We start from the raw sequence: 25,103 nt of genomic DNA on the forward strand, positions 1-25,103 counted from the left end.
CTGGACTAGTAATCTAGAGGCTTGGCCTAATGCCCTGGGGATATGGGTTCAAATCCCAACATAGCAGCTGGTTCAACTTAAATTAATAGAAATCTAGAATTAAAAGCTAGTCTTAGTAATGAAATTACCATCGGCTGGTGTAAAAAACTCTTCTGGTTCACTGATGGCCTAGCAAATCGCTCGGGTGTCAAGGGCAATTAGGGATGGGCAACAAATGCTGGCCTTGCCAGTGATTGCCACATTCCATGAAAAAATAAAAAATTCCTCCCTCCAGATTGTCCTTTCTGAGCTCCAGCAGGGAAATGCTGAACACGCAGGTGGGAAAGACAAAAATCTCCAACAATGTGTTTAAAACAAAGCTGATTTATTTCAAATCTATCCAGAATATTAACCCCCAGCCCAGTTACAGGGCTTATTACCATCAACAGAAACAAACCCCAACTATCAGAATAGAAACATGGAAAATTTATTGCACAGGAGGCCATTCAGCCCATTGGATCATTGTGTTTCAAACAAAGCTGATTTATTTCACATTTCTCCAGAACATTAAACTCCAGCCCAGTTACAGGAATTATTAATAGCAGTAGAAAAAAACTCCAACTGGCAGAATGAACACAGTTCAGTCCTGGATGTGATTAATAGCAGCAATAACAGCAGAATCCAACCCCGGCAGTCACTTGTGAACTCGCTGGTGAGTCAGCGGGGTGGATGAAGGAGTGAATTCCTTCCCACACAGAGCAGGTAAATGGTCTCTCTAGTGTGAAGCCGTTAATGTGCCTGCAGGCTGAATGTTTGAGTGAATCCCTTTCCATATACAGAGCAGGCCTCTCCCCAGTGTGAATTTGCTGGTGTTTCACCAGGTGGGATGAATGGGGGGGAATGCCTTTTTCAAACACTAAGCGAATGGCCCCTCCTCCGTGTGTATTCTCTGGTGTGTCAGCAGTTTGGTTGACCTGAGTGTGTCCCTTCCCGCACATGGAGCAGGGGAAAGGCCTCTCCCCAGTGTGAACTCGCATGTGCATCTGGAGACTGGATAACTCTTTGAATCGCTTCCCACAGTCACAGTGAACGTCCTCTCCCCAGTGTGACTGCGCCAATTAGTTTCCAGCTAGGATGGGTAATTGAATCCCTTCCCAAAGTCCCCACATTGCCATGGTTTCTCCATGGTGCGGGTGTCCTTCTGTCTCTCCAGGTTGGATGATCAGTTGAAGCCTCGTACACACACAGACACATGTACATTTTCCCCCCGCTGTGAATGTGAGATGTTTTTTCAGGTTGTGTAACTGGTTAAAGCTCTTTCTACAGTCAATACACTGGAACACTCTCACTCGGGTGTGTGTGTGTCTCGGTGCTTTTCCAGTCACACTGATGTTTGAAATCTACAGACAAACATTTCTCCTTCCACATTCAAAGTCTGACGATATTCAGGTCCTGATGCGGTATTTGGTTTGAGCTTCCCATCTGCAAATCCTCCTCTAATACCCTGTAAAAGGAGTTTACACAGAATATACAGCATAGAAACAGGCCGTTCAGCCCAACTAGTCTGTGCTGGTGTTTCTAATCCCATTCCATCTACCTCATTCTCACCCTTTCAGCAGATCTTTCTATTCCCTTTTCTCTCATGTACTCGGCCAGTTTCCTTTTGAAAGCATCTCAGTTTTTTGTCACAAGCACTTGCTGCTGTAGCGAGGTTCACTATTGTCCTTTAAGGAAGAAAATCTGCCATCCTTACCTGGTCTGACCTACATGTGACCCCAGATCCACAGTAATGTGACTGACTCTTAAAATGCCCTCTGAAATGGCCTGGCAAGGCACTCAGTTCAAGGGCAATTCGGGATGGGCAATAAATGCTGGTCTTGCCAGCGACACCCACATTCCACAAACGAATAATAAAAAATGAGTAAATACATTGCTCCTTATTCCCCTGTTGGATTTATGAGTAACTATCTTGTGTTTATGGTCCCTAGTTTTGGATTGTCCCACAACTGGAAATATTCTCTCCATATCTACAAGTTCCCACATGGCAGACTGGTCAGAAAAGTAAGGGATCCAAGGGCAAGTGGCCAGTTGGATCCAAAATTGGCTCAGTGCCAGGAAGCAAAGGCTAATGGTCGACGGGTATCTAGTGACTGGAAGGCTGTTTCCAGTGGGGTTTCGCAGGTCCTTTGCTTTTTGCGGCACATATCAATGATTTAGACTTAAATATAGGGGGCATGATTAATAAGTTTACAGATGATATAAAAATTGGCCGTGTGGTTGACAGTGAGGAAGAGAACTGTAGATTGCAGGAAGATATCAATGGATTAGTCAGGTGGGCAGAAGGTGGCAAATGGAGTTCAATTCAGAGAAGTGAGAGGTAATGCATTTGGGGAGGGCAAACAAGGCAAGTGAATACACAGTAAATGGTAGGATCTTGAGAAGTGTAGAGGAATAGAGGGGCCTTGGAATGCATGCCCACAGACCCTTGAAGGTAGCAGGACAGGTAGATAAGGTGGTTAAGAAGGCAAATGGAATGCTTTCTTTTATCAGCCAAGGCACAGATTATGCTAGAACTGTATAAAGCACTAGTTAGACCGCAGATGGAGTAAGTACTGGTCATGTTACAGGAAGGATGAGCTCGCTCGAGAGAGGAGATTTACAAAGATGCATCAGAAATAGAGAATTTCAGCTATGAGGAAAGACTGGATAGGCTGGCGTTGTTTTCTTTCAAACAGGGGAGGCTGAGGGGGGGGATTTAATTGAGGTGTCTAGAATTATGACGGCCTAAATAAAATGAATAGGAAGGATGTATTTTTCCCTAAGCAGAGAGGTCAGTAGTCAGGGGGTCATCGATTGAAAGTAATTAGAAGGATTAGACAGGAACTGGGAGAATTTATTTTTCACCCAGAGGGTGAAGGGGGTCTGGAACTCTCTGCTTGAAAGGGTGGTAGAGGTAGAAACCCTCATCACATTTTTAAAAATATATGGATCTGCATTCCACATTCTGTAACCTACAGGGCTACGGATAAAGAGTTGGAAAGTGGGATTAGGATGTACAGCTCTTTTCCAATCAGCATGGACATATACAGTATTTCCAGCACTTTGTTTTTTATTTCAGATTCCCAGCATCTGCAGTATTTTGCTTTTATTTTAGAACACGGGGGTACTGTTTCAGGATAATGACTGATCATTTAGGACTGAGATGTGGAGAAATTTCTTCACTCAAAAGGTTGTGAATATTTGGAATTCTCTAGCCCAGAGGGTTGTGGATGATCCATCGTTGAATATATTTAAGACTGAGACAGAGATTTTTGGTGCCTCAGGGAATCAAGGGATATGGGGAGTGAGCAGGAAAGTGGAGTTGAAGCCCAAGATCAGCCATGATCATATTGAATGGTGGAGCAGGCTCAACAGGCCATAGGGTCTACTCCTGCTCCTATTTCTTAGGTTTTTAACCCCAAATAAGAACCTACCAGTCCTGCGTTTGCACCGAGTGGGCAGCAGCTCTGGGGCTTCTCCCTGGGTTCCCCAGCCAGGGGAAACAAAGTCTCAGTATTTACACTGTCAAGCCCCTCCAGAATCTTGAATGTTTCATTGAATCACCCCTCATTCTTCTAAACTGCACACAGTATAGACCCAATTTACTCAATCTCTCATCCCAGGAACCAATCTAGCGAACCTTCGCTGTACTGCCTCCACAGCAAGTATATCCTTCCTTAGATATGGAGACCAAAACTGCACAGAGTATTCCAGGTGTGGTATCATCAAAGCTCCATACAATTGTCACAACACTTCTTTAGTCTTGTACTCGATCCCTTGGCAATAAAGACCAACGTGACCCTTGATTTGCTAATTGCTTGCTGTACCTTTTTTTTATTCATTCATACGATGTGGGCATCGCTGGCTAGGCCAGCATTTATTGCCCATCACTAATTGCCCTTGAGAAGGTGGTGGTGAGTGGCTTTCTTGAACCACTGCAGTCCATGTGGGGTAGGTAGACCCACAGTGCTGTCAGGAAAGGAGTTCCAGGATTTTGACCCAGCGACAGTGAAGGAACGGCGATATAGTTCCACGTCAGGATGGTGTATGGGTTGGAGGGGAACTGCATGCTAACTTTTTATGTTCCTTGAACATGTACATCCTAGTCTCTCTGAACATTAATAGTGACAAGTTTCATGCCTTTGAAAAAATACTCTGCTTTTCTATTCTTATGACCAAAGTGAATAACTTCACACTTCCCCACATTATACTCCATCCACCACCTTGTTGCCCATTCACTTAACCTGTCCATATCTCTTTGCAGCTTCTGTGTCCTGCTCACAGCTTGCATTTCCACCTAGCTTTGTATCGTCAGCAAACTTAGTTACATTACTCTCTATCTCTTCGTCTAAGCCATTAATATAGATTATAAATAGCTGAGACTCCAGCACTGATCCTTGCAACACTCCACTAGTCACAGCCTGCCAACTTGAAAATTCCTCATTTATCCCTACTCCCTGTCCAGTAACTAATTCTCTATCCATGCTAATATAGCACCCCAAATCCAACAGCCCTTATCTTGTCTATTAACCTTTTGTGTGTCACCTTATTGAATGCCTTTTGGAAATCCAAGTGCACTATATCTACATCTACTAATATCCATTATAAGCCCACCGACTCCCACAACTACCTCGACTACACTTCTTCACACCTTGCCTCCTGTAAGGACTCCATTCCATTCTCCCAGTATCTCCGTCTCCGACGCATCTGCTATGATGATGCTACCTTCCATGACAGAGCTTCTGATATGTCTTCCTTTTTCCTCAGCCAAGGACTCTCCCCCCCCCCCCTCCCCCCACAACCACCACTGTGGTTGACAGGGCCCTCAAACATGTCTGGCCCATTTCCCGCACCTCTACCCTCACCCCTTCCCCTCCCTCCCAGAAACGTAACAGGGGTCGCCTTGTCCTCACTTTCCACCCCATCAGCCTCCATATCCAAAGGATCATCCTCCGCCATTTCCGCCACCTCCAGCGTGATGCCACTACCAAACGTATCTTCCCCTCCCTTCCCATCAGCATTCCGAAGGGATCATTCCCTCCATGACACCCTGGTCCACTCCTCCATTACCCCCACCACCTCGTCCCCTTCCTACAGCACCTTCCCCTGCAATTGCAGGAGGTGTAATACCTGCCCATTTACCTCCTCTCTCCTCACTAACCCAGGCCCCAAACACTCCTTTCAGGTGAAGCAGCAATTTACTTGTACTTCTTTCAATGTAGTATACTGTATTCGCTGCTCACAATGTTGTCTCCTCTAAATTGGGGAAACCAAACGCAGACTGGGTGACCGCTTTGTGGAAGACCTCCGCTCAGTCCGAAAACATAACCCTGAGCTTCTGGTTGCTTGCCATTTCAACACTCTCTCATGCTCACATATCTGTCCTGGGATTGCTGCCGTGTTCCATGAACATCAACGCAAGCTCGAGGAACAGCATCTGATTTACCGATTAGCCTGCCAGACTGAACATTGAGTTCAATAATTTCAGAGCATGACGGGCCCCCCATTTTACTTGTATTTTTAGTTATTTTTATTTTTTCTCTGTTTTTTGTGTTTATTTTATTTTATCTTCGTTTGTTCAGTTTGCCTACGCACTGTTTTTTTCATGTTTGTGCTTGTGGCTGTTCAGTTTTCAGTCCATTAACACCCTATCTGTACTAATGCTTCGTCTTTCAACATACCATTAACATATTAATTGCCTTTGCTCCATGACCTTCTGGTCGGTTATTCTCTGTGACCTTGTCCTATCTACACCTCCTTTGTTATCTCTTGCCCCACCCCCACTTTCCTTGCTTAAAACTTTTCACATTTCTAATATCAGCTAGTTCTGAAGAAGGGTCATTGACCTGAAACGTTAACTCTGCTTCTCTCTCCACAGATGCTGCCAGACCTGAGCATTTCCAGTTTTTATTGCACTACATCTACTGTTCCCCTTGATCTACCCTACTAGTTACATCCTCAAAAAACTAATAAATGTGTCAAACAGGATTTCTCTTTCATAAAACCATGTTGACTTGTTCTAATCATACTTTGCTTTGCTAAGTGCATTGTTAAGACTTCCTTAATAATCGATTCCAGCACTTTCCTGATGACTGATGTCAGGCTAACTGGCCTGTAGTTCCCTGCTTTCTCTCTTCCTCCTTTCTTAAATAACTTTCAATCTGCTGGGACCGATCCAGAATCTAGGGAATTTTGGAAAATCATAGCCAACGCATCCACTATCTCTGCACCTATCTTTTAGAACCCTAGGATGTAGATAGACCATCAGGTCCTGAGGATTTGTCGGATTTTAGTCCCTTCAATTTCTCCAGTACTTTTTCTCAGCTGCTATAAAATTACCTTAATTTCTTGCTCTTATTAGCCTCTATTTCTGGTATATACTTGTTCTTTTTTTCCCCTTATCAACTTTTGGTGGCCCTTTGCTGGTTTCTAAATCACTACCAATACTCAGACTTACTACTGTTCTTTGCAACATTATAAGTCTCTTGTTTAATCTAATACTATCCGTAACCTCCTTAGTGAGCCACAGATGGATTTTTCTTGCTGAGTTTTTGTGTTTCAATGGAATGTATTTTTGTTCAACATTTTGAATTATTTCTTCAAATGTTTATTTACAGCCAAACCTTTTAGTCTGTTTAGCCAATCAACCTTAGCCAGTTCTCTCCTCATACCTGCATAATTGGCTTTGTTTAAGTGTAAGATTCTTGTTTGTGATTGGAGTATGTCATTTTCAACTTAAAGTGGAATTCAGTTGTACTCTGATCACTATTTGCCAGTGAATCTTACACTATGACATTACTATTAACTCTGCCTCATTGCACAACACTAGATCTAAAATACCTTTATGCCTAGTTGGTTCCACGACATATTGCTCCAGAAAACTGTCATGAAAGCATTCTACAAACCCATCTTCCAGACCACATTTGCCAATTTGATTGGTCCAGTCCATATGAAGATTAAATCTGCCACAATCATTACATTGCCTTTGTTACAAACTCCAATAACTTCTTGTTTAATGTTCTGTCGAACAGTATAACTACTGTTCGGGGGCCTATAAACTCCTCACACCAGTGTTTTCTGACCCTTACTATTCCTAATCTCCACCCATACGGATTCTACTTACTGATTTTCTGAGCCAAGATCTTTTCTCGTACATGTCCTTATGTCATCCTTTACGATCAGGGCTACCAATCCTCCTTTTTCATTCTGCCTGTCTCTTTGAAATAACGTGTACCCTGGAATATTTATTTCCCAGCCTTGGTCACTTGTAACCAGATCTCTGTAATGGTGATTAGATCTAAACCATTTATCTCTATTTATGCCACTAGTTCATCTATCTTATTGCGGATGCTCCGCACATTCAGAAAAGTGACTTCAATTTTATTTTATTACAACGATTCCCTGCATGGACCTGACTCTCTGATACACTATGAACGTTAAACTCTCTGTCCCTTCCTGTCCCACTCAGCTTGTCTTTACCCACATCAATATACTTTTCTATTGCCTCAACTTTTATCTTTGGATTTTGAAATCTCCTTTCATCCAAACCCTCCTCCTCTGTTAGTTCAAAGCCATTTTTCCCGACTCTGACCATGTTTACTGCTGCACTCTGATATTTGTACACTGTGTCCCTTCCTGTCACACCCTGGTTACCATTACCCATATCGCTACCCTGCACTATTGCCTTGTCCTTCCTCTAACTCTTCAAATCTCCCCTCCTGTGAACCGACACCACCTCTCCACCCACTATTTAACTTAAAGCCCTCTCTCCAGCCGAAGCTATATGACTCAACAGGACTCTGGTCCCAGCATGGCTCAGGTGAAGACCGTCCCAATGGTACAGCTCCCTCTTTCCCCAGTACTGGTGCCAGTGACCCATGAGTCAAAATCTTTGAGCCACACATTCAACTTTCTGACCTTATTTACCCGAAACCAATATGCTCATGGCTCAGGAAGTAATCCAGAGATTATTCCCTTTGTGGTTCATTTTAATTTAGTCCCTAGCTGCTCATATTCCCTCAGCAGAACCTCTTTCTTAGTCCTATGTATGTCATTGGTACCTACATGCACCACGACCAATGGATCCTTCCCCTCCCACTCCAAGTTTGTCTCCAGCCCTGAGGATGTGTCTTGAACTCTGGCACTGGGCAGGCAACACAGCATTCGGGACTCATGCTCTTGGCTATCTATCGCCCTAACTATGCTGTCCCCTACTACAACTACATTCCCTTTTACTCCCCCCATGTGAATGGCCCACTGCACCACAGTGCTGTGGTCTGTTTGCTCATCCACTCTGCAGTCCTTGTTCTCATCCACACAAGCTGCAAGAACCTTGAACAAGTTGGACAACTGCAGGGACTAATGCTCCTACAGTGTTAGCTTCTGGGTCCCCATACCTGCTTCACTCATAGTCACACCCTCCTGTCCCTGACCACGGACCAAATTTGAAGTACCTAGCCTCAGGGGTGTGACTGCCTCCTGAAACAAAGTGTGCAGGTGACTTTCCCCTTCCCTGATGTGTCTCAGAGTCTTAATCTCAGACTCCAGCTCAACTACTCTGAGCTGAAGTTCCTCGAGCTGCATCCACCAGCTCCCACATGTTACAACTGCAACACATCACCTGCCCTGTCATCTCTATTGTGTTTTATTTAACTAATTAGCTTTCAAGTTTAGAAACATAATTGATCATTTATAGTTACATTAAGTAATTCAGTTAACCTACAAATTTAATACAATACTTATATCTCCCCAGTATCACTTTAAACTGTTGCCCCCATTTAGAAAGGGGAAAAAAAAACTTAAAACTGACCAATCACCTACTTGCTCCCTAATTGATGCCTTTGGACTCCAGCTCCCTCTCTTGGATCATGCTTGTTCTGTAAGAGACCAGAACAGCACCTCCTCCCTCACTGCACTGAATTCCCACACTTAAATTCCTGAGTTCAGCACTCAGTTGAGCAAAACTTTGTTCTACTTCCTTTGTGCGTTAGCAAAACCTCCTGTATTTATACTGGCTAGAATTCCAGAGACCGGTTGACTAGGGAACCAGTTCTAACCGGCTACCGAAAGAATTAACTGTGCAGCTGAAACAAGCAAGCAGCTTATTTACCACTAAGACCGAAAGAAACTACAATTTAATACTGAAGTTAAGTTAAATGCTAAATGCAAATTTGACTGGACTTCAGAAAGAGATTAACCCTTGAAGTTCCCACACTTACCAAATTCCTGAGTTAAGCATTCTGTCGCGCAGCACTCAATTGAGCAGAACTTGGTACTACTAGTGGTTCTGTTACCTTAATCCGGAGGCCGAGAGTTCAAATCCTGCCACGGCAATTTGAGAATTGGAATTCAAAATCTGGAAATAAAAAAGCTGGTTTATCAGTAGAAGTGACCATGAAGCTGCTGAATTGCCTAAGAACGTGTATTTACACAGCACCTTTCCCGACCTCAGGGCGTTCCTGCCAATTAAACATTTTTAAAATGTGCATTCACTCTTGTAATGTAGGAGAATGTGGGCAGTCCAAGCTGTGCACAGCAATATCCCACAAACAGCAAAGGTTAAAGGACTGGATAGTCCACTTTTCGCAATTAGCGTAAAATTGGTTCGTTAATGCCCCTCAAGAGCTGGAAACCTGCCAGCCTCACACAGTCAGGGCCTGTATATGTGACTGAAGTCTGACACTAACATGGTTGATTATTAACTGCCCCTGAAGTGGCCGAACGAGCCACTCAGTCGTATGAAACCGGTTCAAGGAGGCTGCCGCCCACCACCAGCACCTTCTCAAGGGGCGACTAGGGACAGGGTAATAAATACCAGCTTTGCCAGTGACACCCACATCCCAAGAATGAATGAGTAAAAACTTGCAGCCAGTCCTTTTTTTTTTAATTCATTCATGGGATGTGGGCGAAGCTGGCCAGGTCAGCATTTATTGCCCATCCCTAATTGCCCTTGAGAAGGTGGTGGTGAGCTGCCTTATTGAACCGCTGCAGTCCATTTGGGGTAGGTATACCCACAGTGCTGTTAGGAAGGGAGTTCCAGGATTTTGACCCAGCGACAGTGAAGGAACGGCGATATAGTTCCAAGTCAGGATGGTGTGTGACTTGGAGGGGAACTTGCAGGTGGTGATGTTCCCATGTATTTGCTGCCCTTGTCCTTCTAGTTGGTAGAGGTCGCGGGTTTGGAAGGTGCTGTCTCAGGAGCCTTTATGCATTGCTGCAATGCATCTTGTAGATGGTACACACTGCTGCCACTGTGCGTCGGTGGTGGAGGGAGTAAATGTTTGTAGATGGGGTGCCAATCAAGCAGGCTGCTTTGTCCTGGATGGTGTCGAGCTTCTTGAGTGTTGTTGGCACTGCACCCATCCAGGCAAGTGGAGAGTATTCCATCACACTCCTGACTTGTGCCTTGTGGATGGTGGAGAGGCTTTGGGAAGTCAGGAGGTGAGTTACTCGCCTCAGGATTCCTAGCCTCTGACCTGTTCTTGTAGCCATGGTATTTATATGGCTATTCCAGTTCAGTTTCTGGTCAATGGTAGCCCCTAGGATGTTGATAGTGGGGGATTCAGCGATGGTAATGCTGTTGAATGTCAAGGGGAGATGGTTAGATTCTCTCTTGTTGGAGATGGTCATTGCCTGGCACTTGTGTGGCGCGAATGTTACTTGCTACTTATCAGCCCAAGCCTGGATATTGTCCAGGTCTTGCTGCATTTCTACACGGACTGCTTCTGTATCTGAGGAGTCACGAATGGTGCTGAACATTGTGCAATCATTGGCGAACACCCCCACTTCTGACCTTATGATTGAAGGAAGGTCATTGATGAAGCAGCTGAAGATGGTTGGGCCTAGGACTCTACCCTGAGGAACTCCTGCAGTGATGTCCTGGAGCTCAGATGATTGACCTCCAACAACCACAACCATCTTCCTTTGCGCTAGGTATGACTCCAGCCAGCAGAGGATTTTCCCCCTGATTCCCATTGACCTCAGTTTTGCTAGGGCTCCTTGATGCCATACTCGGTCAAATGCTGCCTTGATGTCAAGGGCAGTCACTCTCACCTCACCTCTGGAGTTCAGCCCTTTTGTCCATGTTTGAACCAAGGCTGTAATGAGGTCAGGAGCTGAGTGACCCTGGCGGAACCCAAACTGAGCATCACTGAGCAGGTTATTGCTAAGCAAGTGCTGCTTGATGGCACTGTTGATGACACCTTCCATCACTTTACTGATGATAGAGAGTAGGCTGATGGGGCGGTAATTGGTCAGGTTGGATTTGTCCTGCTTTTTGTGTACAGGACATACCTGGGCAATTTTCCACATTGCAGGGTAGATGCCAGTGTTGTAGCTGTACTGGAACAGTTTGGCGAGGGGCGTGGCAAGTTCCTCAAAGGGACTGGTGGAAAATCTGAACCTCACCCACCGGAGACACCAAAACCCATCATTATCAACCATGTTTTCTCGCACCCATTGCCTCCCCCTCAGAGGCTTTGACATTAAAATCCCCCTGTTTCAGTGTTTTGGGAGGCCCCAGTCAGAGTGTGACCTCCCCAGGAGAGAGGGCAGCTCGGGTCCTACCTGTAGGCTGCCGCCTCCCACTCGAGCCCCAGGCTGTCTCCGCGGCCTTGCTCCTGACCTATCACCTGCTGCTGCTCGATGCTCCACCTGTGCCGGCGCGCGCCGTTACCAAGCTCTGCCCACAGCCATGGCAAAACCGGCGACCGTTAACCGACTCCCACACAAACGTCCCGATGCGGCAAAAAAATTCCTCCACAGTTCACGCATGCACATCGGCTACGGTCGGGGGAAGAGATCAGACCCGCCCCATTGTCGCCATCTTTGTTAGGGGCAAATCTGGTACAACGCTTCTAGCCCCATAAAAAGATTAACTCCATTCCCAAAAAGAACAATCGACAACATTGCATGTTTTGTATAAGAATAATGTATATATTGCAAGCTGGGATGAATCTCAGTTACATTTTTTGGGAAAAATACTATGTAGGTATATTTGAATCTTAATTTACTTGTACCGCTTTGTCTCCCCTGATAAAGATGGCCGACATCTCTCAGCCTACCCTTGGACTTTCAATGGCCGGGCTATTAACCAACATGCAACGCGCAGCTGAATGTGCTCTGGTCACACGGCAAAAGCGCGCAGGCGCAGTACTGGACTGTAGCTGGAGCATGCGCAATGTTGCATTGATCAGAGCTGTGTGGTGGCTGGAGTCACTTTTGCAGCATGTGAGAGTCGGCGGGGCGCAGAGGAAGATTGAATCACAGAATCACCGGCGGGTGGGAGTTGCGGCTTCAAAAACAGCTGGGGTAGGCCGCAAGGCCAGAATAATAACTTCCAGATCCAACGTTTGCAGTTCCTCTGTTTTTTTCCTGGGTACACCGGTGACCATCTTAGTTGAGCGGTGTGTAGAGCGCATGTGTGGTCATCTTGGTGACGGCACAGCGAGTGGGCGGGGCTTCAGGTCCCAGTCACGAGCAGAGAAATTCATTAAATTAAAAGCAAAATACTGCGGATGCTGGAAATCTGAAATAAAAACAAGAAATGCTGGAAACACTCAGCAGGTCTGGCAGCATCATTGACTCATTGATTTTATTAACCTGCACTCTCTGCCTCAACCGCTGCAGGCCCACTCGTCTGGTGATTGACGGCAAGTGAGGGCCAATAGGAGCAGAGAGGACGGGCTGCCGTGTAGTGGGACCTCCAACCAATCGGAGCGAGGGAGGGGCGGGGTTCGCGGCGGAGGGGAATGTGCGGGGTTTGCTATTGGTCCAGAACTTCCGGCAATCACCCGGACATTGCGAGCTGTCAGATGAGGGGTCGCTGGCGGGAACTTCAAGTACCGAGTGCGCAGGCGCTTTGCGGTAGTGTTTGGAGCATGCGCACGGTGAGCTTTGGAGTGGACGGAGGCGGAAGTGTCGGATCCGATGTGGGTGAGAAATCGCCGAGTGCAGCAGAGGAATGAAGCCGGCGGGGAGGCTTCAGAAACACCCGGTGTAGGCCTCAACACCGCCAATAAGAAGCTCCCAGTCCCTCATTTACGCCGAGCGGGCGGCAGATGTGGGGCTTCTCCCGGTGACAGTCCAAGTTAACGGCCGCCAGATTTCCAGCTCTTTTGGAGGAATTAAGGATTAATAAAGTGTAACATCAAAGGACAAAACTTTAAAGGAAACTGAGCTCAGTTATAAAGGGGCCTGGGGGAGGGGGGGGAGGGAGGGAGGAACCATTTGGGAGGTCCCCCCTCCCCGGTTCCACAAAGACTCCCCTTGGACTGGGCCACACCTGGGCAGGGCTGGCTCAAGATGCAGGAAGCTGCTAGGCTGAGGAGTGGGGGGTTTGACTGATAGGCCTGGGGAGGAGGATATCAGGGCAAGAACACACATTGCTCCCCCCCACCCCCTTTTCCTTCTGGGATGTTTCAAGGGAGGTGGATTGGAGGGGAATGTGCAGCAGGGCTGTCTTAAGGTGCAGGAAGTTGCTCGGCTGAAATGTGGAGTCGGGCGGGGCGGGGAATATCAGGGCAGGTACACACACTGCTCCCCCTATTTCCTCCTGGGATGTTTTACTGGAGTCGCATTGCTGAGTGTTTCTAAACTGTCTCCCTATCCCGGTAATGTTGTAGGATTTAGGTTGTTGTGAGTTTTGGACTATATTGCCTCTCCTCATTCTTTCTCCTCCCACTTCGAGTTCCCGGCTGCAGGCTCTGGCAACTTGATACGCCTGAAACACTAACTCTGTTTCTCTCTCCACAGATGTTACCTGACCTGCTGAGTATTTCCAGTATTTTCTCCTTTCATTTCAGATTTCCAGCACCACAGTGTTTTACTTTTGTTTTATTGCAGGAGTTGCTGACAGAACTAAGTTGACAAATACAGACAGACCAATGAAGAGCTGGTTTGCATCAGGGTGGGTGTTGAATGTGAAAGCCAGTTACTGACCTGTGTAGGTCTTTTTTTTTGTTGCATCTGTAATTTAAAGAGAACGGCAGCAGTGATATACGGTAACAAAAACTATGGAGAAAACTCAGCTATATTGAATTAAAATGACATTCCTAGTGGTGATAATACACTCCAGTCCCTCCATTGCCCACTGGTCGAATTAGGCCTCAAGTGACTGGTGGAGGCTGCGTGCATTCTCTCCAGGAACACCTGGGAGCAGATGTAGCCACAGACAGGCTGGCTGGATGACTTGCTCAACTGCTCGCTGTCTGGACCTGTTGATGGCCACTTTGGCCATGCCCAGGAATAGAGCTACGAAGTGGGCCCTCCTCTTGCCTACATCTTTCTAGGTGCAATATGCAGCAGGGCGCATGCACAGCCTTCCTGGGCCGGAAAGCAGGAGGAAAACATTTGGTTAATTTCTATCCGGGACTGACAGTGATGGCTTTTGTAAACTCTTTTTACAGAGTGTTACAAAGGGAGGATTTTCAAACAAACAGCTCAAACCAAGCATCACATCAAGATTTGACAGAGTCACTCGATTCATCAGGACCTGAATATCATCAGCCTTTGAATGTGAAAGGGAAAAGGTTTGTCTGTTCTGTCTGTGGGAAAAGATTTCCGGTATCAGTGTGACTGGAAAAGCACTGAGATACACAAAGCCCTGGTTAGACCACACCTGGAGTATTGTGTTCAGTTCTGGGCACCACACCTTAGGAAGGATATATTGGCCTTTGAGGGAGTGCATTACAGTTCTACCAGGATGATACCTGCACTATCAAGGGTTAAATAATAAAGGGAAGTTACACAAATGAGCCACATTCATTGTGGCATAGAAAGAGGCCATTAGGCCCATTGAGTCCGTGTCAGCTCTCTATGGAGCAATCCAGTCAGTCCCATTCCCCTGCTCGTGCTGGTAGCACTGCAGGTTTATTTCCCTCAAGTGTCTGTCCAATTTATTTTAAAATTATTGATCATCTCTTGTTCCACTGCCCTTGTCAACTGCAAGTTCCAGGTCATTACCAGTCATTGTGTAAAAACGTTTTTCCTCACACCCCTCCTGTATCATTTGCCCAAAACCTTAATCTGTGACTCCTCGTCTGTGTACCTTCAGCTAATGGGAACAGCTTTTCTTTGTCTGCCTTATCTAAACCTGTCCTAATCTTGTACACCTCGATCAGATCTCCCCTCAACCCCTTTTGCACCAAGGAGAACAACACCAGCTTCTCCAACCTAACACTGTAGCTAAATGCCCTCATCCCAAAAACCATTCTGGTACATCTCCTCTGCACCCTCTCAAGGGCCTTCAGCTCCTTCCTAAAGAGTGGTGACCAGAACTGGATGCAATACTCTGGCCTAGCCAGAGCTTTATTAATGTTCAGCATCATTTCCTTGCTTTTGTACTCAATACCTCAATTTGTGAAGCCCAAGATCTCATATACTTTGCTAACTACTCTCCCAATATGTCCTGCCACCTTCAATGATCTATGCACATCAACCCCTGGGTTCCTCTGTCCGCTCACACACTTTTTTTTTAATAAATGAGATATTGAGTAGATGTTGCCTATCCCTTCTGCCAGAGTGTATCGCCTCACTATGACGGTTGTACCCCTGGAATTTAGAAGATGAAGAGGTGCTTACATCAAAGTTTTCAAGATATTAATTACAACAGAGAGGTTAGAGAGAAAGATTTTTAAATTTGGATTTAGAGATACAGCACTGAAACAGGCCCTTCGGCCCACCGAGTCTGTGCTGACCATTAACCACCCATTATACTAATCCTACACTAATCCCATATTCCTACCACATCCTCACTTGTCTCTATATTTCCCTACCACCTACCTATACTAGGGGCAATTTATAATGGCCAATTAACCTATCAACCTGCAAGTCTTTTGGCTGTGGGAGGAAACCCACGCAGACACAGGGAGAACTTGCAAACTCCACACAGGCAGTACCCGGAATTGAACCCGGGTCGCTGCGGTGCTAGCCACTGTGCCGCCATTTCTACTGGCTGGAGAATCCAGTACTAGCGGGGCCTGCTGTAAAACTTAGAGCCAGATGTTTCATTACTCAACCGCTTCCTGTAAACCTGAGCATTAATCTCTCACTGGGCCCTTTAAACCCGAGCATTAATCTCTCACTGGGCCCTGTAAACCTGAGCATTAATCTATCACTGGGCCCTGTAAACCTGAGCATTAATCTCTCACTGGGCCCTGTAAACCTGAGCATTAATCTCTCACTGGGCCCTGTAATTCCGAGCATTGATCTCTCACTGGGCCCTGTAAACCTGAGCATTAATCTATCACTGGGCCCTGTAAACCTGAGCATTAATCTCTCACTGGGCCCTGTAATTCCGAGCATTAATCTCTCACTGGGCCCTGTAAACCTGAGCATTAATCTCTCACTGGGCCCTGTAAACCTGAGCATTAATCTCTCACTGGGCCCTGTAATTCCGAGCATTGATCTCTCACTGGGCCCTGTAAACCTGAGCATTAATCTATCACTGGGCCCTGTAATTCCGAGCATTGATCTATCACTGGGCCCTGTAAACCTGAGCATTAATCTCTCACTGGGCCCTGTAAACCTGAGCATTAATCTATCACTGGGCCCTGTAATTCCGAGCATTAATCTCTCACTGGGCCCTGTAAACCTGAGCATTAATCTATCACTGGGCCCTGTAAACCTGAGCATTAATCTCTCACTGGGCCCTGTAAACCTGAGCATTAATCTATCACTGGGCCCTGTAATTCCGAGCATTAATCTCTCACTGGGCCCTGTAAACCTGAGCATTAATCTATCACTGGGCCCTGTAAACCTGAGCATTAATCTATCACTGGGCCCTGTAATTCCGAGCATTAATCTCTCACTGGGCCCTGTAAACCTGAGCATTAATCTATCACTGGGCCCTGTAAACCTGAGCATTAATCTATCACTGGGCCCTGTAATTCCGAGCATTGATCTCTCACTGGGCCCTGTAAACCTGAGCATTAATCTATCACTGGGCCCTGTAATTCCGAGCATTAATCTCTCACTGGGCCCTGTAATTCCGAGCATTAATCTCTCACTGGGCCCTGTAAACCTGAGCATTAATCTATCACTGGGCCCTGTAAACCTGAGCATTGATCTCTCACTGGGCCCTGTAAACCTGAGCATTAATCTATCACTGGGCCCTGTAATTCCGAGCATTAATCTCTCACTGGGCCCTGTAATTCCGAGCATTAATCTCTCACTGGGCCCTGTAATTCCGAGCATTAATCTCTCACTGGGCCCTGTAAACCTGAGCATTAATCTCTCACTGGGCCCTGTAAACCTGAGCATTAATCTATCACTGGGCCCTGTAAACCTGAGCATTGATCTATCACTGGGCCCTGTAAACCTGAGCATTAATCTCTCACTGGGCCCTGTAATTCCGAGCATTAATCTCTCACTGGGCCCTGTAATTCCGAGCATTAATCTCTCACTGGGCCCTGTAAACCTGAGCATTAATCTATCACTGGGCCCTGTAAACCTGAGCATTAATCTATCACTGGGCCCTGTAATTCCGAGCATTGATCTCTCACTGGGCCCTGTAATTCCGAGCATTAATCTCTCACTGGGCCCTGTAAACCTGAGCATTAATCTCTCACTGGGCCCTGTAAACCTGAGCATTAATCTATCACTGGGCCCTGTAATTCCGAGCATTGATCTCTCACTGGGCCCTGTAAACCTGAGCATTGATCTCTCACTGGGCCCTGTAATTCCGAGCATTAATGCACCCGGGGCCCTGTCGACCAGCGTTACTGCGGCCCAGGCCCCGTCGGCCCCGACAACTTAAATATTAGTCCAGCACTACTGTAAATACACAGAATCACAGGCCTTTTGGCCCCACTAGTCTGTGCTGGTGTTTATAATCCGCATGAATCTCATCCCAATCCAATTACCTCGCCTCACCCTGCCCCCATATCCCTCTATTCCCTTCTCTCTCTCAAATATATTGAGCCTCCCCTTAAACACATCATTGCTATCTGCTTTAACCACTCCACATGGCAGTGAGTTCCACATTCTCACCACTCTCTGAGTAGAGAAATTCCTCCTAAGTTCTCTATTTGACCTGTTAATGTTTGTATTATATTGCTGCCCCCTTGTTCTGACTGACTGATAATTTTAAAGACCTCTATCAGATCTCCTCCTAGTCTTCTCTTTTCCAGAGAAAGGATCCCCAGCCTGCTCAATCTTGCTGGATTGTAACATCCTCTCTGGTGAAATCTTTGTAAATCTATTCTGCACTTTCTTCAGTGTTTCAATATCCTTTTTTAATATGGAAAGCAGAACTACTCCCATTCTAACCAATAACTGGCCTCCTTATTCCTCCTCCCAAAATGAACCAGCTCACATTTCGCTATGTTGAATTTCATTTCCCATTTATCTGTCCAGTCTGCCAGCCTGTTTGTCTCCCTGGATTTCAGTGCAGTCTCTACATTATTAGTTCGACCACCCAATTTGGTGTCATCTGCAAATTGTGAAAATATCATCGAATTCCTGAGTCCAAATGTGGGAATAAACAGAATTCCCATTGTACTTAACACAATAGTTGATGGCCCCGGCACTCGGGAATCTCTATAATTTATTATTTTGTTCGTTGCCTCTCCAGCCCCAAACTCCACGGGATGACATGAAAATAATCATTCAACAATTGGAGCTTTCAATGGCAAATTAATTACCCAGGACTCCTCGTGGAGCAGCACCAGGCAAACCTCAAAATGAGGTGTCAACCTGGTGAAGCTACAACCCAGGACTACTTGCATGCCAAACTGCGTAAGCAGCATGCGAAAGATAGAGCTAAGCGATCCCATAACCAAAGGATTAGATCTAAGCTCTGCAGTCCTGCCACATCCAACCGTGAATGGTGGAAGGTAATTAAACAACTAACTGGAGGTGGCTCCACAAATATCCCCATCCTCAATGATGGGGTAGCCCAGCACATCAGTGTGAAAGATAAGGCTGAAGCAGTTGCAACAATCCATCTCGGCCTCCTCCTGATGTCCCCAGCATTACAGATGCCAGACTTCAGCCAATTCGATTCACTCCGCTTGATATCAAGAAAGGACTGAAGGCACTGGATACTGCAAAGGCTATGGGTCCTGACAATATTCTGGCAATAGTACTGAAGACCTGTGCTCCAGAACTTGCCTCACCCCTAGCCAAGCTGTTCCAGTATAGCTACAGTACTGGCATATACCTGGCAATGTAGAAAATTGCCCAGGTATGTCCTGTACACAAAAAGCAGGACAAGTCCAACCCGGCCAATTACTGCCCCATCACTCAATCATCAGTAAAGTGATGGAGGGTGTGATCAACAGTGCCATCAAGCAGCACTTGCTTAGCAATAACCTGCTCAGTTTGGGTTCCGTCAGGGCCACTCAGCTCCTGACCTCATTACAGCCTTGGTTCAAACATGGACAAAAGAGGTGAGGTGAGAATGACTGCCCTTGACATCAAGGCAGCATTTGACCGAGTATGGCATCAAGGAGCAAAACTGCAGTCGATGGCAATCAGGGGGAAAACTCTCTGCTGGTTGGAGTCATACCTAGCACAAAGGAAGATGGTTGTGGTTGTTGGAGGTCAATCATCTGAGCTCCAGGACATCACTGCAGGAGTTCCTCAGGGTAGTGTCCTAGGCCCAATCATCTTCAGCTGCTTCATCAATAACCTTCCTTCAATCATAAGTTCAGAAGTGGGGATGTTCACTGATGATTGCACAATGTTCAGCACTATTCGTGACTCCTCAGATACTGAAGCAGTCCGTGTAGAAATGCAGCAAGACCTGGACAATATCCAGGCTTGGGCTGATAAGTGGCAAGTAACGTTTGCGCCACACAAGTGCCAGGCAATGACCATCTCCAACAAGAGAGAATCTAACCATCGCCCCTTGACATTCAATGGCATTACCATCGCTGAATCCCCCACTATCAACATCCTAGGGGCTACCATTGACCAGAAACTGAACTGGAGTAGCCATTATAAATACTGTGGCTACAAGAGCTGGTCAGAGGCTAGGAATCCTGAGGCGAGTAACTCACCTCCTGACTCCCCAAAGCCTGTCCACCATCCACAAGGCACAAGTCAGGAGTGTGATGGAATAGTCTCTACTTGCCTGGATGGGTGCAGCTCCAACAATACTCAAGAAGCTCGACACCATCCAGGACAAAGCAGCCCGCTTGATTGGCACCCCATCCACAAACATTCACTCCCTCCACCACCGACGCACAGTGGCAGCAGTGTGTACCATCTACAAGATGTACTGCAGCAACGCACCAAGGCTCCTTCGACAGCACCTTCCAAACCCGCGACCTCTACCACCTTGAAGGACGAGCAGCAAATGCATGAGAACATCACCACCTGCAAGTTCCTCTCCAACTCACACACCATCCTGACTTGGAACTACATCGCCGTTCCTTCACTGTCGCTGGGTCAAAATCCTGGAACCCCCTTTCTTAACAGCACTGTGTGAGTACCTACCTCCCATGGACTGCAGCGGTTCAAGAAGGCAGCTCACCATCACCTTCTCGAGGGCAATTAGGGATGGGCAATAAATGCTGGCATAGCCAGCGATGCCCACATCCCATGAATGAATAAAAAAAAGGAGCCCAGTGTGCCTGCGGGGGATTGGGCTGTGTTCTGAGCATGCGCAGTGCAGCTCATGGAGACAGACTGAGGCAGGGCAGGTGGCTCGGGAGACGAGAGGGGACTGTGGGCGCAGGGGAGTAATTGGAGCTGTGGGGGGGCTGGAAATCTTCATTGATGCCTGGGCTGGGCCTGAGGGCCCGCGTAAGAGGCCACAGACCCTGTGTTTACACTGCAGTGACAGGCCCGGGGGGAGTGGGGGCACTGACTGCCATCTTGGAGAGGGCGGTGTCAGGACACAAGTGTGGCCATCTTGATGAGGGCACAGAGTGGGCGGGGATTCATGGTCCCAGTGACCAGGATTGAAAATCATTGACTTTTTGATTTCTTGTCACTCTGCACACAGGGGCCGGAGAACTGAACCCATCCAGAGCAGAGGGAGGGAGAAAAATGGCAGTGAATGAGCTTTAACCAGTTGCGCAGTCTGAAGAAAATCATTGCACCATTCAGAGTGGGAAGAAACTGTACTTGCCTTCAGTCTGTTGACTGGGCATCAGTTGATCATCCAACCTGGAGAGACACAAGGACAGCAGCACCATGGAGAGACCATGGAAATGTGGGGACTGTGGGAAGGGATTCAATTACCCATCCCTGCTGGAAATTCATCGACGCATTCACACTGGGGAGAAGCCGTTCACCTGCTGTGTGTGTGGGAAGGGATTCACTCAGTCATCCGCCCTGCTGACACACCAGCGAGTTCACGCTGATGAGAAACCTTTTAAATGCTTGGACTGTGGGAATTGCTATAAATGTTCCGGGGAACTGATCTCCCATCAACGTGTTCACACCGATGAGAGACCGTTCAGGTGTTCTCACTGCGGGAGTGGGTTCAGGCGATCAGGCCAACTCACTGTACACCAGCGCATTCACACTGGGGAGAGGCCGTTCACCTGCTCCGAGTGTGGGAAGGGGTTCACTCAGTCATCCCACCTGCTGATACACCAGCGAGTTCACACTGGGGAGAGGCCGTTCACCTGCTCTGTGTGTGGGAGAGGATTCACTCGGTCATGCAACCTACTGACACACCAGCACGTTCACACTGGGGAGCGGCCGTTCACCTGTTCTGTGTGTGGGAAGGGATTCACTCAGTTAGCCAACCTGCTGAGACACCAGCGAGTTCACAAGTGACTGCAGCGGTTGGATTCTACTGTTATTGCTGCTGATAATCTCATCCAGGACTGAACCATGTTCATTCTGACGTTAAAGAAAGATCTGGATGTATACTGTACCTTCCACTACCTCAGGACATGCCAAAGTGCTTTACAGCCAGAAAAGTATGATTCAAGTGCCGTCACTGTTGCAAGGCTATTAGGTTACTAAAAGTTACTAATCAGCCTACTAATTGTTAAAATTCAGCTGTTGTCTAGCAACTAACTTCTTATAAACTAACATTTAGCTTTATTAAACCCTTCTTTGTAATATGGTTGAAGTGGAAAAACTTAGGAAATAGGGAACAGCATAGACAAGGTGCCAAGGCAGAGGGATTCTGGGAGATTATGTCGAACTTTAGAATGCTTACTTGCAGCAAAAGGGTGAGACTTTGAGAGAAGACGGTGGAAACGACTTCTGTGTTGATTTGTCTCATAGTGAGAAAGGCACCCTTGAAATGTAAAAGCATTGATATAAAGTAGTCAACTCAAAGGGGTACTACTTGCGCAAATCCGAAAGGTTAGCAACCATCACAAAATTATCCTTGGTTGGTTAAGAAAGGCATCCTTTAATACAAGATTGATCATTGATTGGGAGAGGGGAGGGTTAACTGGAAAGCTGCCAGGATAAAAGAATTCCTATCTTTGACGCTGTGTGGCAGAGAATTTTTGAACAAGAGACAAAAGAGAGAGACTGACCAGGAAAACCTGAAGCTCAGAAGCCGCAAGAGAGTCATGTGCCCTGCCGTCCAGTCTCTAATACGGGTGGTGTCTGTGTTGGACTGTTAAATATTGCCTGAGTTTGTGACTGTGGTTTATCTGAGAACTTAACAAACCTGTCCTTACCTTTTATCTCAATAAAGTCGATTGATAAGCTTTGCGCTGCCAAGTCTGTTCCCACCATGGGGGGGGGGGATTGTTTAAAACACCCCTATCTTATCAAATGTTACATTCTGGCCACCCCAATGGGACTTGGCACGTTGTGAATGCTCTTTGGGAGGAAGGAAAGATCTCGAGTTTGCGAAACCGACCAACACACGTCTTGGGAGGAAAAACCCGTTTGGGGAGTGTGGAGACTTTATTGGGCCCACCAGTGATCCAAAGGCTCTTTTACGAGAGCATATAAAGAGAATAGGAGTCATGTCATCTAAAGATGTTAAACGGGTCTTCGAGCAGAAATACAAGGTATGGAATTCATTCAAGATAAGATAGGCCAGAAGAAGTTAAAGATAGAGATGGCAAAAAAACCTTCTGGATTGCAGCATCCAGCAGATCCAAGAGACCGCTACTCAAAAATTGAGCGACTTAACCAGCGGGTTCGCTACTTGGAGCTGTGCCACAAGCATACGACCGCTGTGTTACAGCAGCAGCTTGTCTCTAATGTGGACACTGGCACAGCCGTGATTGAAGCTCAGGAAGCTAAAAGCTAGTTGAAACATCAGAAGCAGGAGAATGTGTGTTTAAAAAGAGATTTTGGCAGATGCTAGGGTGTACTCGGGAGTGATGAGCCAACCTCAATGGGAAGCAGGTCACTCTCGGTGCCCCCTTCAAATGTACGAATTGCAGGGAAAATTGGGAAGAGAATGGACAATTGTGTCTGCAGTAACCATGGGAGGCACTGTCCTGACCTCCTCCAAGGACAATGATAGAAACATGGATTGGGGAGGGCTGGAGTGGGAAAGTGAGAAGTATCAGATTGAGGAGAGGGTCAATTTAAACAAGATGCTTTTAGTGAAATTTAAAGTGAGTAAAAGAAAGTTAGTGTCTTTTGTTCGAATATGTGATTGTTGGAAGCTTCCACTAATGAATGTCCTTATCTATGTAGGTTGTATTCTGTAGAGCCAACAGTCATTAACCCTTTGTATTCTGGCTTTAATGTTGAAAGCATGAGTCTGTTACTTCTATTTTTTTTACACGTATATTTTTGTGGGAAACTTAAGTCAAGTTTTGGTTGTGAACTAGTTGAACCTGTGGTTCCTTGGGATCGGGACAGGGAATTTAACATAAATTTTTGGTACTTTTGAATTCATAAGCCGTTTCACGAATCAATATTTCTAAGTTGTTTGGAATTGAGAAAGTGTGAATGTGATTGAGTGTATTCATTTCAATTTAAGATTGTGCGCCCAGAAATGGGATACAAAAGCTCAATTGCATTTTGAATTAAAGATGCTGGTGTAATTTTTTTCATTTTAAAAGTTGGTTTTGCAACTGTGAAAAGGCAATGAACAATTTTGTAAGAAATAAGCTTCATTCTTGAAGGCCTGACTATGCCAGGCAGAAGTCCAATTTTGATTTTAAAACATTGCTTTAATTGGACCAAAGTTTTTAAAATCTGTTTTTTTTTTTGCAGTTTAAATTAAAGGTAGGTCTTACTGACTGGTTTAAGGGAGAGAATGGATAAATAAAGGAGTTATGGGAAAGATTCTGTCCGTTTAATCTTTCAGAGGCTGGTTTTAAAGTCTTTTGTTGTAACAATGTTAAATAACTTTGTTTAGTTTTTGGTTTTAATTACAGTCATTTGAAAAGGGGCCTGAAGAAAGAACGTGAAAAATGCCATAATTTACCTTTTTTTTAAAAAAAAAAGGCTTGTTATTCTGTTGTGTGTGTCGTTAATAAGTATTAGTTAATAACCCTGAATTAAGGTTAACTGACCTGTTAAATTGGGAAAACTGCCACAATGAACTTCCAAGTAATCATGTCAAGTCTTGAAGGAGTCTTTAATTACGTGTATAAAGCTCGCTCATATAACATCCCGGTTATCTCAAATAAAAATCCTTAGATTAGAAACCTCTTACAGAAGATGCCAAAAGTTTGGAAACCGTTGGAGTTTAATCTAAAATGCTGTCTGCCCTGATGGAGCTGTTTTCTTTTGAAGTTGATGATTATTTTGTTTTCAAACCCTAAGGATACGAAAAGGAATTGGGCGGGGGGAAAAAAACAGTTCAAAATGGAGTTTTTTTTTTCAACAAAAAAAAGTTATGTAAAGTGATCTGGGAACGTTTTTCTCCGCTCCCTTGGAAATAAGCAAATAAACTGCAGCTGTTTTCATTGAATTCACCACATAACCTTTATTGAGTGCAAATATTTATCGGACATTACTCGGTTTGATATTTCTAAATTGACAGATAAAATTGGACAAATTAGCTATTGGGCTTTGGGGCGAAGCCACAATGGATTTTTTTGTGTTCTTTTTAAATAGTTGACAATGGTTTGCAGGGCCACATGAGAACTGATGGCACAGCAAGAGACCCAGCAGCTTTAAGAATAACTGCGGACATCAAATGTCACAGCAGAGTCACAATTTGGACTAAAGGCAAAAACTTTCTTTTATTA

General features: G+C 45.8%; 1 long non-coding RNA gene and 1 pseudogene across 1 annotated transcript; one reads left to right on the forward strand and one right to left on the reverse strand.

The window, feature by feature from the left end:
• Positions 1-270: 270 nt before the first annotated feature.
• Positions 271-11,832, reverse strand: LOC137349240 (uncharacterized). The gene is made up of 3 exons (XR_010969300.1): positions 11,584-11,832; positions 9,237-9,373; positions 271-1,483 (listed from the first exon to the last, which is right to left on the reverse strand). It is a non-coding gene; the product is annotated as an uncharacterized lncRNA (long non-coding RNA).
• Positions 11,833-12,916: 1,084 nt separating this feature from the next.
• The window catches only part of LOC137349236 (zinc finger protein 91-like), a 233,097-nt pseudogene continuing 220,910 nt past the window's right edge, over positions 12,917-25,103 (forward strand).

The sequence above is a fragment of the Heterodontus francisci genome, chromosome 34 (assembly GCF_036365525.1).
Source record: "Heterodontus francisci isolate sHetFra1 chromosome 34, sHetFra1.hap1, whole genome shotgun sequence".
NCBI lineage: Eukaryota > Metazoa > Chordata > Chondrichthyes > Heterodontiformes > Heterodontidae > Heterodontus > Heterodontus francisci.